The sequence below is a fragment of the Prionailurus bengalensis genome, chromosome X, assembly GCF_016509475.1.
Source record: "Prionailurus bengalensis isolate Pbe53 chromosome X, Fcat_Pben_1.1_paternal_pri, whole genome shotgun sequence".
In the NCBI taxonomy this organism is placed as follows: Eukaryota; Metazoa; Chordata; class Mammalia; order Carnivora; family Felidae; genus Prionailurus; species Prionailurus bengalensis.
The window spans coordinates 25,906,593-25,924,381 of record NC_057361.1 but is presented as its reverse complement, the minus strand read 5'-3'; positions in this window follow the sequence as shown (position 1 = coordinate 25,924,381).

The window sequence follows — 17,789 nt, the reverse complement described above, 5'->3', positions numbered from 1 at the left end:
TACAACTAAGAAGGATCATCATGTGGACCCCTGTTTACTTCTATTTCCTACTGCTGTTCTCTATGTATTTTGTGTATCCATATATCTGCAGTTATTCCTTGAGTATATTGTTTTATGACACTGTTTCTTCTCTTTAAAAATATACTTCTCCCTTTGAATATGTATATTTGCCTCTTTCTCCTAGAGTTTTTCTATCTCTCTTATTTGGTCATAATATTAATAAATCAAAATAGGGCCTATGGGCCACATCCAGCCCACTGCTTACTTCTGTAAATGTGGTTTTACTGGAACACAGCTATTCCAAATTTGTTTACACACTGTCCAGGTAGGCCTTTGTTCTACAAAGACAGAGTTGAGGATACGCAACAGGTACTATGTGATATAGCCTGTAAAACCTAAAACATTTACTCTCTGGCCCTTTACAGAAAAAGCTGAACAACTCCTAACGTAGGTGATAAAGTCCATCTGTCATGAGCTTTGTCATTAGAGATGTAATGCAGGGGCGCGGGCAACAGAGAAGTTTCCAAAGACAATCTGCCTGCCAGTATTTCTTAAAAAATGAAGAACTGTTCAAAATAGTCAAAGAGGTTGCCCTAAGCAATTTCTTTTAGGTTCCTGCTGAGATGTGGGAGACTTGAGTTCATTCCTATAAGAAGCTCATTCCATCAATTAAATTGCAAGTTGCAAGAAAGCTGTTCTTTACCTTCCATTCCCACTGCACCTAGCAGCCCAGCTATAGTAGTACTGTTAGAACAGGATAGGAAGAGATCCTGCCCTATTTCCTGTACTCTTGACGGCCTGCTTTGGTCCTCTACCAACTCTGCCCCTATCTAGGGGTAAGACGTTTACCTGGAACTCAGGTCTCTCCCAACTCACTCTGGAACACACTTCAGCTTCCAAGGTGTGTGCAAGCCTTTCTCTTGATCCAATGCATTTGAGGGTGGACACTCTGCTGGTGTGTGCAGCCCTGGGTCTGAGAACTGGCTAAGAGCAGCTGTTTGCAGAGGACGTAGGCGGATGGAGGTTGGGCATGTGGGTTGAGTGTGCAAGTGTCTATGTATGTGATTCCTTTTGGAACAGAGCCAACCTGAGGAGAAGATAACAGGTCAGAATGGAGACCAACCTTTTTTTTTTTTATTGTTGTAACTATTTGTATTCTTTTTTCAATTGAAGTATAATTAACATACAGCATTATATTAGTTTCAGGTACACAGTATGATTCAACAATTCTATACATTCCTCGGTGCTCATCAAGATAAATGTACTCTTCATCCCATTATCTCTTTCACCCTTCCTCCCACCCACCTCCACTCTGACAAACACCAGTTTGTTTTGTGTTCAAGAGTCTGGTTTTTGTTTGTCTTTTTTTTTTTCTTTGTTGTTCATTTGTTTTGTTTCTTAAATTCCACATATGAGTGAAATAATAGGAGACCAGCCCTTTCTTTACTGCTCAAGGTAGGAAGACAGAACATACACTATTTCTCTGCTAGCTTGATTTACATCTTCTCTGGGACCCACAAATTTTATATCCTGCTTGGCCTAACAGACTGCCTTATTTAATAAAGGCAGTTAGGAGGCACTGGGGTGGCTCAGTTAGTTAAGCGTCTGACTCCTGGTTTTCGCTCAAGTCATGATCTCACAGTTTCATGAGTTTAAGCCTCACATCAGGCCCTGTGCTGATGGTGTGGGGCCTGCTCGGGATTCTCTGCCCCCCCCCCCTTTCTTCTCCCCCACCCATGCTCTGTCCCTCTCAAAATAAATAAACTTTAAAAAAATAATTAAAAAATTAATAAAGGCAGTTAAAATAAATGTGTGAATTAGTTTATAATTTGAAAACGTGGAATGTTCTAAAAATATTACAATTATATGATTTTATATAATAACTAGGTTTTTCAGCTGTTACAAAAAAATTCAATATATTACATAATTCATTTCTTATTTGTGTTAATATATAATAATGTTATAAGTCTAGATAACTGGGTGCAATGATTATCAGACTTTAGTTTTCATTAAAATTAATGGAAGTACTTACTTAAAATGCTATCAGAAATAAGTCAAGAGTCTTGGCATCTAGCTCGGATGCCTAAGTACCAAAAAAATATTTTTTTCTTTTGTATGACACCTGGTATCAGCTAAGCTATTCTCCCATTGATGTATTATGTCTCTTAGGTGTATGATTACACCTATATTCAACTGCTTCTCTGACTCAGCAGTGGCTCTAGTTAGATTTTTTTTTTCTCTCTCTCTCTCTGAAGGAGAAATACAGGTGTTTAGAGGCTTCCCGGGGAAATTTGAACCTAACATTCCTCAAGGTAGAAGCCTTATCCCCAGGGCGCCTGGGTGGCTCAGTCGGTTAAGCATCTGACTTCAGCTCAGGTCACGATCTCGCAGTTTGTGAATTCGAGCCCTGTGTCAGGCTCTGTGCTGACAGCGGGGAGCCTGGAGCCTGCTCCAGATTCTGTGGCTCCCTCTCTCTCTGCCCCTCCCCTGCTCTCACTCGGTCTGTCTGACTTTCTCTCTCAAAAATAAATAAACATTAAAAAATATATATTTAAAGAAGCCTTATCCCCAAAGGCCAACCAATATTCCCCAAAGATGCACATCCATACCTGGGGTTCTCCCAGATTAAAGTCTGAGGGAAGTCTGAGGGCCTTCCTAGCATGGCTGAGTGGCAATTAAGATCATTTTGTGCTGTAAGGTTCTTTTAAATAGTCTCAAACATATGCACGCGATCACTTGTGGTCATACGTGGTCTATCTATATGCTACTTCTGACATCATTTCACCTTGGGCAAATCAACTCTTGCACAGCACATGGTGCTTTTCTTTTAAGGTCTGAATTACGACCAGTGGGGTACTGTGCACACACGGAACTCCAAAGTTTCATGAATAGGTTATCTGATTTGGCTTCAAAGTGTAACTTTAGCACTTCAGCCAGCTTGCAAAAAAAGGAACATTTATAGAGAAAGCAATCTTCTTTATACTAATTTTCTGTGTGGTAAAGTTACTCCGGTGGCTCAAAAGAGTTAATGCACCTCTCTAAGTGTCCAACTTACTAGTAGCAAGTAAGTGAGAAACCCAAGAGTGAAGAGCCTAGCATCAGTTAAGTCAGAAAATCTACAGCAAATCATACATCTTTGCTTATGTAAGTCCTACGATGCCGATGAATCTTTCTGTTGAGAGAATTTACAGCTTCGAGGATGAAGCGACTGACTTACAACTTAGATATCTGATTTTTACGCTTTACGTTTAATAGACTCGATTATTTAGTCCTGACAAAACAGAAGCATTAGATGACATGTTCATATCCTGGTTTTCAGATCTGGACTGATTCGCAAATTATGCCTCTTGATCTATGGTTGTACATAACAGCTATCATCTCAACTGTGGTTAATGTAGCTTTGGCCCTGCAAAAAAAATAAACAAATCAAATAAAAAAAAAAACACCTCCTGGGCGGTTCAAAGTGAGGCCACTGTCCTGACTCTGCCAATTTCCATGGAACCCTTGTTTCACATTTAAACAGGAGCACCCTCATCAAGAAGCCCTGAAAGCACAGGAAACTAATAAAATGATAAAACTAATAAATAAAAATATTAATAAAAAGTAGTCTCTTGTGGGAAAGGGAGAAGTGGGACCTGACTGAACCTGGGACTAAGGAGGCAGGGGGAGGAATACATTTTACTCAACTTTTCAAAGGTGTTTTTGGTTTTGGACTTTTGAGTGTATCACATTTTCAAAAACAAAATCTAAAAATTAAATAAGGCAAAGTAGTTACTCCTACAGAAAACTGGGCAAAAGATTTAGTAGATATTTTATGAAAACAGATAGCCAAATGGCTGATAAAGATGTCCAAAATTGCTCATCAATATGGAAATGCAAATTAAAACCACAATATGGTGCCACCCATCAAACGGAACAGTGAAAAGAAACAAGAAAACACTATGCGTTGGTGAGGCTGCAGAGCAACTAGAATTCCCATACACTGTCAGTGGAGTGTGAAATGGTTCAACCAGTTTAGAAAACTGGCAGGCTATCCTAACGCGAACATACGCATACCCAATGATCTAGAAATTCTGTACATGTGCTCCAAAGGCATGCACTAGAATGGTCATTTGAAGAGCTGTCTACAATTGTTCCAACCTTCAGAAAACACAATTTAATCTAGAGCAAGGTGGATAAATAGTCTTATAATGGAATGCCTTATGTTAATGAGACTGCACAATCTAGAACTATAGTGAAATAGATGGAATGATTCTTACAAATTCATCTATATAGACAATTGATTTATGTAAACTGAAAAAAAAAACACCAAAAACAATTACCTATGCTGATAAAAGTAAGGATGGGAATGACCTGAATGTTGCTTCCATGACTGTGTTGCTGGTGAAGACGCATCAAGTTTCGATGTGTGTGCTTTCCTATCCGTAAATTATTTGTAAAAACACAGAGTGGCACCTTAGAACTGTGGGATCCAGGATGTAAAGAGTTACTTCAGCTTTGGCCGAGTGAATCTGTCAAAGCAATGCACAGTATTCCAAAGCTGCAGAACATAGAGTTATAGAATGTGACAAATATTACTTTCTGTTTGGAGCATCAACTATAATTCAAGATCCAGTCAGAGCTCAATGAACTGTGAGCGAGATTTCACAGGATTGTGGCAAAGTTGCTTCTAGAAACCCATAAGCATAAATCCACAGGTTTATTGCTCAATAAGTGCCTACTTCATCACACACTGAAATGATCCCTGTTAGGCTGGTTTTGAAAAGCAAACTTTAAAAAGGAGAAGGGGAGTGGAAACTCAGCTTGCCAAAATTGAGACATCAGCGGCTAAAAGGTCAGAACTTTGGAGCTGACAGTGCGAGTAAAGTGGAAGTGCTGATTGAGAACGAAAAACCGAAGCCCCAACCTTGATGAAGCCTGTACGACTATCCAAGACCACCTGAAGATGTCTGAATTATTGGCAGAGACACCGCAGCTCGTGAACTACATGCCTAAGAGTTTTACTCACGCCTCAGCGTGCCGGGGAAGAAATAAAGGCTTGTCTCCTCCACGTGTATCATGTTCAGCCAACCACACCAAAAGCAAGAGGGAGGTTGGCAGGTTCACTGGGAAGACAGAGCATATGTTGTTTTCACTTCCGTTATTTTGATCATTGTGTTTCCCAATGAAGAAGCAGGTGGGGCAGAAAGGTTGATGGAGATATGATTAAGTGGTTCGGGCTTTGCCAGGATTGGCAAAACAATACCATGCGGTGCCCAGTAGGTTAGTCACCAGCCACGTGGGCCTATTTAAATGTGAATAAAAATAAATTCATATTCTCAGTAGCACTAGCCACACATTGGTTACCAAACTGGGTATCTCTGACTGCAGAATATTTTCATCTTGCAAAGTCCTACTAGACAACACTGCCCTAGACAAGAGGTCAGGAAACGAAGTCCCGTGGACTAAAACCAGCCAGGTGTTTTTTGTAAATAATATTTAATTGGAACATTCATTTATGGAATGGGTCTGGCTGTTTTTGCACTAGAAAGGCCGAGTTGGGTAGTGGCAATGAGACTTCTTGCCACAAAGCCTAAAATGTTTATTATCTGGCCCCCTTCAGAAAACGTATGCTGATCCCTGCCTTAGACTACTCTTGATCATGCCAGCTTAGAGATTTTGCATAGAAATGCCCAAAGACTTCATAAAAATACTGGAGACATTCAATTCTTTCCCTCAAGAGATCGCACACACCATTTCTGCAGGCTCTAGAGAAGATCTAGAAACATCACTTAAGAGACCTATTTGACTGCTTAGTTACAAGTAGGGACTAACTCCCCAGGAAGGAAATTCAGTTCCATCACTGAGCACTTACTTGGTACCTAACATTATGCTTAGTGCTTATGGAAGAAGAAATAACACAAACCTTTCCTCACTGGGCTTCTGTTCATTAGGAACAAAAGCAAACTAGTTGCTTGCTGTTTTCAGCCATATGTCAATCAAAGTGCTGAGAGATCCGCTACTCTAAAGTACACAAATTTATCAAGAAGGACCTACAGATGGGGCTTTCCTGCATATATAGTGCTGGGGTGCCTGTGGTAATGGCCACAGGGCCCCTTCCTCCTAGGCTGAAGCAAGCCTAAAGGTGGTGGGAATCTCAGTTCAGGCTCCCCCCAAAATAGGTGCAAGGATGGGGATTTCGGTAGTTTACTTGCAAGGTAACTCTGGGAATCACTGGAACAGGAGTGGAGACAACGAGACAGGGAAAAGAAGGAAACCAAGATAGACTGCAGTAATGAGCATATTATTGGCGGGGGGCTGGGGGGAGGGTGCGCCTGTGGGTGAATCCCACTGAGGATCTATGGGAGATGGTGCAGAGCATATTTCAGAGTTTTCCCACCCAAGGAACAAGCAAGCAGAGGTGTTTATCCACCAACTCCCATCTCCAGTGGTTGAGGGCTGTTTCCAAATACATCAATTCCACACTATACCCACAATCCATCACATACACACACACCCCTCAGGCCTGCCTTGCACATGAGCTGACCATGTTTATGCAGTTAGAGAAAGCCCCCAAGTAGAGAGTAACAGGTGCTGGCAGCAAGAGAAGCTTCTGAGGTGCTCTATCTGCAGTGAAATGAATTGGAGTCTTGTAGGAAGTGGCAGGAGGCTGCACTGATCCCTTCAGTCTTTGAAGGCCCTGTCACATTCCTGGGATTCTAGCTGCCTGGCCCTGAGACGCTGATGGCAGTGGCAGAAGAAAAAGTGGCTGTATACTTTCTGCTGACCATACCTATCTTGTTCATCACGATGCAGCCAGCAGAATGCCAGGGATGTAGTAGATGCTTAATATACATTTGTGAAATGAATATGTGATTAGACGCTTGTTGCCGATTTTCTCAAAACTCAATGAATTCACTTACATGAAAATATTTTTAAAGGGATATAAACGCAGGCAGTAGATTGGATTTTCCTCAATAACTACGCTATACAAGATATATCACATCACCTTATTTTTTGAAGCATAAATTCAATGTGATTCTCAATCCCATCCTGGTGACGACCTGTTCACGATACAAGCCTATGTGTTCCCTTGAAGAGGGCCCATGCGCCCAGGAATTTTGTTGGCATCGGTCCCCCAATCTCCCAGTTTTAGACTCTCCGTCTTACATAATTCTGCCTGTTCCCTCTGAGGTTTTCTTGAGGTGTTGCAAACAGATGGTGGACAGGTCTTGGTACAAACACATGGTGGACAGGTGGACAGGTGGGACAGAGACCCCAAATTCCCGATTCCTCCCTAGGCCAAAGTAATCCCATTCCCTCTGCATTGGCCACTTACCTCTCAACCCATCTTTCCACCTACACCCTTAAAGCCCAAGCATATTTCCATCAAAGATTCTGGACAGAAAGGGGGATTGTCCTCGGAGAACATCAATAGCCTCAAGACAAAGCCTGGCTATGTTCTTGAAATGGATAAAGGAGATCCACACACACAAAAATCACCACACATACGAGTACCTCAGGAAACTACCTTTATTATTCGGTGCACTCTCCAGAAGCACACCCTGACATGGACATAAGAGTACAAGGTATTTACTAAGGACCAATTCCTGAAGGGAAGGGGGAGGAATCATGGCTGAGAAGACAGAGAAAGTGAACTGACATGCAGGTCCTTCACTGGTTCTTGGCCAGCCTGGCAAGGAGCTCTACAGTGGGTACTGGTTATCAGAGCTGAGGCTGAAATGCCTGAACTTGTACACCTCTGCTGTGCTCAGTCACCATGAGGTATGGCATGCATGGGGCAGCTCTCAGCAGCAGAGGCTGACCATGAAAGAGCTGACAGTGGAGGCTGCCTGCTGAGCACACACTCCACCACTAAGCAGCAGGCCTTCCCTTGAAGGGAGATCCATATCGCACATGTTCACATCTACCAAAGTCTCGCTGCAGAAAGATCAACGATTCTCTTCTCTAAAACAGAGTAAGCTAATAACATATTTTAAGTATACAGCACTTCGTATTTTAAAAGGCTTTTCACGTAACTATATCCCATTTTAATCCTCATACATAAAACAAGTAATATTATCATCATTTTACAGATGAAAATTGCAAAGCCCAGAGATGGTCACTGACTTGTGATCAAATGGCAAGAATGGGCCTCAAACTTAGCACTAGCCCTGTGGATGAAATCCAGCCCATCACCGGTTTTGTTTTGTTTTGTTTGTAAATAAAATTTTACTGGGTTTATTTCTGGACTCCCTATCCTATCCCATTGATCTTTATGTATATTTTTGTGCCAGTACCATACCATTTTGATTACTATAGCTTTATAGTATATCTTGAAATCTGAGACTGTGATATCTTCAGCTTTGTTCTTCTTTCCCAAGATTGCTTTGGCAAATTGGAGTCTTGTGTGGTTCTATACAAATTTAGAATTATTTGTCCTAGTTCTGTGAAAAATGCAATTGGTATTTTTACAGGGACTGCAATAAACTATCCTGTCAATTCATCTATGACAGAAGAGGCAAGAATATATACAATGGGGAAAAGACAGTCTCTTCAACTAAATGGTGGTGGAAAAACTGAATAGTTGCAAGCATGAGAGTTGACCTGGACTGCTGTCTTACACAAAAATAAACTCAAAATGGATTAAAGAGCTAAAACCATAAAACTCCCAAAACATAACATAGGTAGTAATTTTTTGACATCAGCCTTAGAAACATTTTTCTCTGTCTCCCCAGGCAAGAGAAACAAAGGCAAAAATAAACTATCAAGACTATACTAAAATAAAGTTTTTGCTCACTGAAGGAAATGATCAACAAAATGAAAAGCAACCTACTGAAGGGGAGAAGATATATCCAATGGAAGATTAATACCCAAAATACATAAATAACTCACATAGCACCAAAAAACCCACAAATAATCCATTTTAAAAATGGGGCGCCTGGGTGGCACAGTCGGTTAAGCGTCCGACTTCAGCCAGGTCACGATCTCGCGGTCCGTGAGTTCGAGCCCCGCATCAGGCTCTGGGCTGATGGCTCGGAGCCTGGAGCCTGTTTCCGATTCTGTGTCTCCCTCTCTCTCTGCCCCTCCCCCGTTCATGCTCTGTCTCTCTCTGTCCCAAAAATAAATAAACGTTGAAAAAAAATTTAAAAAAAAATAAAAAAAAAAAATAAAAATAAAAATGGGAAGAAGAATGGAATACGTACATTTTTCCAAAGAAGACATAGATATGGCCAACAGTCACTTGAAAACATGCTCAATATCACTAATCATTGGGGAAATGCACGTCAAAATCACAATAAGTAATCATTTCCTACCAGCCAGAATGGCTATTATCAAAAAGACAAGACATAACAAGTGTTGGCAAGGATGTGGAAAAGGGTAACCCTCATTCACTGTTGGTGAGAATGCAAACTAGTGCAGCCACGGTGGAACACAGTATGGAAGTTTCTCAAAAAATTAAAAACAGAAATACCATATGATCCAGTAATGCCACTACTGGGTATTTGCCAAAACAAAAGCACTAATTCAAACAGATGTATGCAACCCTATGCTTACTGTAGCATTATTTACAAGCAACTCAAGTGCCCGCTGATAGATGAAGAATGAAGAATATGTAGTAGGTGTGTGTGTGTGTGTGTGTGTGTGTGTGTGTGTGTATACACACAATTGAAGAGTACTCAGCCATACAAAAGAATGAAATCTTGTTATCTGTGCCAAAGAAAAGAAATGGATGGACCTGCTAAAGAAATCAGACAAAGACAAATACCTTATCATTTCCCTTATATGTAGACTCTAAAAACCAAAGCAAATGAACAAACAAAACAACAAATATTCATAAACACAGAGAACAAACTGGCAGCTAAAGGGTGAGGGAATGGGCAAAGTGGGTGAAGGGGATTAAGAGGTACAAAATTTCAGTTATAAATAAGTCACAGAGATGAAAAGTACAGCGTAGGGAATAGATTCAATAATATCGTAACAAATTTTAGTGACAGACAATAACTACGCTTACTGTGGTAAACAATGTATAATATGTAAACTTTCAAACTGCTACGTTGTGGCCCTGCAACTATTATAACACTATATGTCAACTATACTTCAATAATAAACAAATTATTGGACCTTAGATCGTTCATTGGTATGTTGTCTCTGCCTATTTTCCTGTCACAATGCCAGAGTTGAATATGGACAGTCTGGCCCACAGAGCCTAATGTCTAATATCTGGTTGTTTACAGGTCACTGTTTGATCTTCCTACAGTGTTCAATACAGTCCCTTATTTAACTCTGAAACAGAGTAAGTAGAGATCACAGTGCCAGACAACCCTAGGGGCCACGGGTGGCGAACAGGAGGCCAACAAACGTGGACAAGCCTTCATTGTATGAGTGGCCAAGACTGGGGTCGACTGGAGAAAGCATGTCTAAAGAGGTAGTTGCTATTCAGCTTCTTCCATGAAGGTCTACGAGCCCAGTCATGCCAAGTTTTCGTCTTTTGCCAAACACATTGCATTTTTCAACAAACTGTATTTTTAATGTGAAATACAACAGATTCAGACTTGACTAAAAACCAAAAGGAACAATCTTTGATGGCCAATGTTGATGTATCTGTGCAATATTTCCCTCACATCTGTATGATGGAGACTGTGACAAGATGGACACAACCAGTTGCATATTCTAGAAACCTTAAAACCAGGGGCACCTGGGTGGCTCAGTTAGTTGGGCAACCGACTCTTGGTTTTGGCTCAGGTCATGATCCCAGGGTCGTGGGATCCAGTCCTGAGATTCTCTCTCTCTCGGCATCTTCCCTTCCCTGGATCACTCCCTCTTCCTCCTCTCTGGATGAAGAAAGGAAGGAAGGACAAACGAATAGTCCTGAGAGCTGAGATGTCCCAAATGAACATAAACAACACACAGGGAATATAAAGAAAACGTGTACACAGAGTACATAAATAATAATCTGACAGAGCCATAAAGGCAAGAACACTCTGCAAAAGTGAGGTGACTAACTCCCTCTTCTAATACGAGCTTCTTCACCAATGACCGCCCTCACATTGCTTTAATCATGCTGCCTCTTTTATAAAAGTTACCAAAATATCCCATTACCAAGTGGCTCCTGCTTCCTGACAGCACCCAATCCAGAAATGACCCTTGCCTCCTCAAACCCTCCTTACAGTCACCCAGCAGAAGTTCAAATATCCATGGTTTCTCTGATATGTGTTCTTCCAAGCCACAATAAGTTAAACAAACCTTAAACTATACTTTTATTTCAGGTGGTCTGGCTGGTGAATTCTGGCAAAAAATAAGGAAAGTCTTCATGAAATTAGCATTTGAGGTTGGGCTTGAATAACAGATTATTTAGCTGGTGAGGATATATGAAAGAGGTGAGTGTGGAGCAGGCATAAGCATAGACACCGAGGCAGCAGAGAACAGGATTAATTAGGGAACAATGAGCCAGCCCCACAGTCTGTCAAGAATCCAGGCTACTAGTAGGTAGGGTAATAGAGAAAGCTAGACAGGTATGGAGTGGTGAGGGGTGGGGGTCATATCACAAAAGGTTTTGTCTACCAAATCAAGGTTATTGAAAAGCCATGGGGGAACCCTGAATGTTTTTGAAAAAAGAAGGGAGGAGCTCAGAGCTATGCATTAGGCCATCATTAGGAGGTGCCCGGTGGCTTGTGAATATCCCTGTGGGCAAATTCACAATGAAGTACTTTCTGGAGATTGAAAAATCGGTTGGCCCTCTGGGAAACAGTAGCAAGAGGTGAGACTTGGCTTAACTAAAAAAAAACTTTCACAAAAACCCAGCTGCTACTAATAATTGAATATTTCCTCTTTTGATTTGTGTTGTTGTGGTGAGCCCCAGAATAGCAGTTTAAAGTGTTTAATTGGTTTTCCTCTGTTCAATTTTATTAAGCTGTCCTGGGCTCTGGAGTCGGCAAACGTAGCATTTTTTTTTTAAGCTGAGCTTGCTTTCTCTAGAAGGTTTTCTTCCAGTTTATTCAGCTTAACTTCTCATATCTGATGCTGAACACTCACCAGCTGCTGGGCATGCAGCAAAAAAGAAAAAATGTCTCAGTAATGGTATCTGAAGTTTTCCATTTTGCCTCAGAATATGTGCAGCTCAAAGAAAAACAGTGTGAACAAGTTTGCCTCTGCTGTTGGACAATATGCCCAATAATTAACTTGTTGTGAATGCCTGAGGGTATCACCCTTTCCCACAGCATGCAGTGATGAAAAAAACACAAGGCAGGGGCTCAGGAGAACTAGTCGATATCATCTCTCTGCTACTGACCAGCTATGTGATCATGCGTGTAATGATTCTGATGACTGACACCCCAGCATCCATTCCTTCTCAATAAATATTCCAGATCAAACGATTACGCCCAACTCTGGTTGCATATAAGAATCACTTCTGTCGCTTGCTAATGCATCACATACATTTAATGAGACATAGCCAGGGTGAGAGTCTCTGGTCTACACTAATCATTGTTATGATCATTTAAATAATCACCTCTTTGGTGACTGACTCACGAGCAGCAAAGGAGAGCTAATTCTTACTGAGTGCTTACTGTATCAGCTAGCCTTTGCTACATAACAAACCATCCTATAACTGAAAGACTTTAATCTACAATTTATCTCATGATTCTATGGGTTCGGTTTTCAGGTTCTTCAGGTCTGGGCTGACACCACTGATCCGTGCTGGGCTTACAAAGGTGTCTGTAGTCAGCTGGAGGGAAGACTGGCGACTAACAGATCTAGAATGGCTTCACTCACAGGGCCAGCTGTTGCCAGGGCAACAGAAGCACTGTGTTTCTCCTCTCTAGCTGGCTACCCTGGGCTGCTATATACGATAGCAATGTTCAAGAGCAACAAGAAAAGGCAAGCCCTAATATGCAAGTGCATTTCACATCTCTGCTTGGGTCATGCCCAGTATCATTTCAAGGATCAAAGTAAGCTACATGGCTGAGCCCAAAGTCAGCCTACAAGGGGTCTACCCTAAGGATGTGGTTATAAGGGGGTGCCCGGTGGCTCATTCGGATGAACGTCTGACTCTGGCTCAGGTCATGATCTCACAGTTCTTGAGTTTGAGCCCTACAATGTGCTCCAGGCTGGCAGCGCAAAACCTGCTTGGGATTCTCACTCTCTCTTCTTTCTCTCTCTGCCCCTCCCCCACTCACGCCTTTTCTCTGTCAAAGTAAATAAACTTTTTTTAAAAAGGATGTGGAACTCGAAAAACAAATAATCCAGCGAAGAAATGGGCAGAAAACATGAATAGACACTTTTCTAAAGAGGACATCCAGATGGCCAACAGGCACATGAAAAGATGCTCAAGGTCACTCCTCATCAGGGAAATACAAATCAAAACCACACTCAGGTATCACCTCACACCGGTCAGAGTGGCTAAAATGAACAAGTCAGGAGACTATAGATGCTGGCGAGGAGATGTGGAGAAACAGGACCCTCTTGCACTGTTGGTGGGAATGCAAACTGGTGCAGCCGCTCTGGAAAACAGTGTGGAGGTTCCTCAAAAAATGAAAAATAGAGCTACCTACAACCCAGCAATAGCACTGCTAGGAATTTACCCAAGGGATACAGGAGTGCTGATGCATAGGGGCACTTGCACCCTACTGTTTAGAACAGCACTTTCAACAAGAGCCAAACTATGGAAAGAGCCTAAATGTCCATCGACTGAGGAATGGATAAAGAAATTGTGGTTTATGTACACAACGGAGTACTATGTGGCAATGAGAAAGAATGAAATCTGGCCCTTTGTAGCAACGTGGATGGAACTGGAGAGTGTGATGCTAAGTGAAATAAGCCATACAGAGAAAGACAGATACCATATGTTTTCACTCTTATGTGGATCCTGAGAAACTTAACAGAAGACCATGGGGGAGGGAAAGAAAAAAAAAAACAGGTTAGAGAGGGAGGGAGCCAAAACCTAAGAGACTCTTAAAACCTGAGAATAAACTGAGGGTTGATGGGGGGTGGGAGGGAGGGGAGGGGGGGCGATGGGCATTGAGGAGGGCACCTGTTGGGATGAGCACTGGGTGTTGTATGGAAAACAATTTGACAATAAACTTCTTATTAAAAAAAAGGATGTGGATATAAGGAGACTTGAATAAATTGGTAGCTACTATATTCACCACGTGCCAGATAATGTTCTAAGCTCTCTACAGTAACTCATTTGATCCTCCAACAATTCAGTGAGGCAGGAAAAATGTACTCATTCCATTTTGTGCTGGAGGAAAATGAGACACAAAGAGGTTACACGGGTTACACAAGGAAGGTTACACAGGTACTACGTGGCAGCGTTATTATTAGGACCCAGTCAATCTGGTTCTAGACTTCATGTTCACAATCACAACACATGTAGCTAAAGCGTCTAACAAACTATTCCTCACGGCCCCCATTCTTTACGTGTGATGTGTGGCCTGGGGCTGGGACACTCCTCTTTCCAAGAGCCAGAGACAACAGAATCGCCAACAGCCAGAGTTCTGATAACCTGTGGAGAAGACCACCCTGTTTCTTGTTAGGGGAGATAATAAAACTTCTCAATGTATAAATCAGAGTGAGCCAAACTTCCCTGAGGCTTGCGACTTTGGGCATTTTAATTTTCAACAGCTACGTCACACACCTCTGTGGGCCCTGATTTCTTCACGTATGAAATATTAAGTCTTCAATGAGATGACTGCAGAAGTTTTTACCACTATTAATGTTTATCATTTTTTAAAAATATTTATTTTGAGAGAGAGAGAGAGAATGAGTGCAGGAGAGACAGAGAGACACAGAGCGTAAAGCAGGCTCCAGGCTCCGAGCTGTCAGCACAGAGCCCGATACGGGGCTCAAACTCAGGAACCATGAGATCATGACCTGAGCTGAAGTTGGACGCTTAACCGACTGAGCCACCCAGGAGCCCCAACATTTATTATTTTAATGACATTGTAGACAAGGAAAGCAACTTGGTTGTTGATCAGGGCAGAGGGTGTACACACTAGCAAAAACCTTGAACACTGGCAAATATTTAGCTTTGTTTTTGTGTTAGTTTCCTGTTGCTACTGTGACAAATTACTATAAACTCAGCAGCTTAAAACAACACAAATTTGTGATCTTTCAGCTATTTAGTTTAGAAGTTCAACACTAACCGCACTGGGCTAAGGCAGAGGTGCAGGCAGCAAGTGAACTCTCTGGAGCCTCCAAGGGAAAATCTGTTCCCTTGTCTTTTGCAACTTTAGGGACCATCAGCATTCTTTGTCTTGTGGTTCATTATTCCACCTTCAGAGTCAGCAAAGGCTGGTGAGGTCTCAGATCACACCTCTTTGACCCTCTGTCATCACATTTCTCTCTTATCATAGCCCATGAAGGTTCTCTGCTTTTAACTACTCATTAGATTAGACTGGGTCTACTGGAGGATCCAGAATAATCTTTCCATACCAAGTCTCAAACAAATCTTTAATCACATGTCCAGAGTGTCTTTTTTTTTTTAATTTTTTTTCCAACGTTTTTATTTATTTTTTTGGGGACAGAGAGAGACAGAGCATGAACGGGGGAGGGGCAGAGAGAGAGGGAGACACAGAATCGGAAACAGGCTCCAGGCTCCAGGCTCCGAGCCATCAGCCCAGAGCCCGACGTGGGGCTCGAACTCACGGACCGCGAGATCGTGACCTGGCTGAAGTCGGACGCTTAACCGACTGCGCCACCCAGGCTCCCCAGAGTGTCTTTTGCCATGTATGGTAACATATTCATTTTCTGGGAATGACAGTGTGGGTACCTTTGGGGGGCGCTTTATTCTGCCTACCATAGTTTTCTTGGCAAATGTTTAAGCACTGCAGTACATATATATTGACTTTCTCAATTCTAAAAATATCACATTTAAAAAGTTCCTAACCATGGAAAGCACAAAGAAAATTGTAAAATTATCTATAACCTACTGGGGCGCCTGTGTGTCTCAGTTAAGCATCCGACTTTGGCTCAGGTCACACAGTGATCTCACAGTTTGTGGGTTCGAGCCCCACATCAGGCTCTGTGCTGACAGTTCAGAGCCTAGAGCCTGCTTCAGATTCTGTGTCTCCCTCTCTCTCTGTTCTTCCCCTGTTCATACTGTCTCTCAAAAATGAATAAATGTTAATTTTTTTTAATTATCTATAATATACTAGCTAGTTAAGAACACTGGGGCTCCTGGGTGACCCAGTCAGTTAAGCGTCTCGCTTCAGCTCAGGTCATGATCCCACAGTTTGGGGGTTCAAGCCCCACAATGGGCTCTGTGCTGACAGCTCAGGGCCTGGAGCCAACTTCATATTCTATGTCTCCCTCTCTCTCTACCTCTCCTCCATTCACACTGTCTCTGTCTCTCAAAAATGAATACATGTTAAAAAATTTTTTTTAATACCTATAACCCACTATATGGTTAAGAACACTGGGCTCCTGGGTGGCTCAGTCAGTTAGGCATCCGACTTTGGCTCAGGTCACGATCTCAAGATTTATGTGTTCAAGCCCCGCATCGGGCTCTGTGCTGACAGCTGAGGGCCTGGAGCCTGCTTCGGATTCTGGGTCTCCCTTTCTTTCTGCCCTTCCCCCACTCACACTTTGTGTGTCTCTCTTAAAAATAAACATTAAAAAATAAATTAAAAAAAAGAACAGTAGCATTTTAGCAAATAGCCTCCATGAACATAATATTTTTGATAAAAATGGGTTGAACGGTGTACATTATCTTCACTACCTCTTCACTCACCACTAAATTAGAACTTGTAAAAACTTGTCTTAATTGTAATGGCTACACAGCATTCTATCATATGGATAGAACTGACATGATTTATTTCTTTAATGGGAGACAGAGGATCCCAAGCAGCCTCGGCACTGACAGCAGGGAGCCCAATTCAGGGCTGGAACTTCAAGAGCCATGAGATCATGACCTGAGCTGAACTCGGATGCTCAACCAAGTGAGCCACCCAGGCGCTTCTGCTTTGTATTTTTAAACAAGCTCTCATATGTGTAATGCACACTCACTGATCTCTGATGCCACTCCCAGCTTTTCCTTTTCCTGAAATATTTGATATTTAAAATGCCATAAACCCTCCTTAAATATTTTATCCCCTATAATAACTTTCTGGTACGAGTGAAAGGAAAAGCAAGGTGGAAAAGATATGTATGAAAGATACAGGAGCCACTTTTTCTGTCCTGCTCCCCAAACTTGTCCAGTTTGTTGCTTAGGAGCTGATTCTTCATAGCCTATTATCCTAAATCAGAGTGGTTATTTCCTCAAGTTTTTCTAACAAATATTAAACATACATGGATTAAAAAATACATGGATTAAAACTGTGTGAGCTGCTCATTCTGAAGGGTGATCAGAGAGGAGCTAATACGTATTGTGCATTTATCACGCACTAGGCCCTCCGTAAATTTTGTATCTATATCTGTATATATAGATATATATTCCTCACGATAGCCCTAAAAAGTAGCTGTTCTCCCCATTCATCGGAAAAGAAGACAAAGGCATAGAGGGTTAAGGGTTAAACAACTTACTCAAGGTCTCACAAGGTCTCACATTTCATCAACGATAATGTCAGACAGAAACACGAGATATGAATCCAGACCCTGTGCTTTCAACTGATTCCTATCAGATGCCATTGTAATTTTACTTCCATATAAACAGTAATAAAACCAGTAGGAGCCACTACCACTTCTGGCATGCCTACTCAGTGCCAATCACTATATCCACTGACCTTTCAGTTGATCCTTGCGGCGAGTCTCGGAGGTATTGTATATCGTGTATCATTTAGGAAACAAAGCTCAGAGACACGAACTGATTT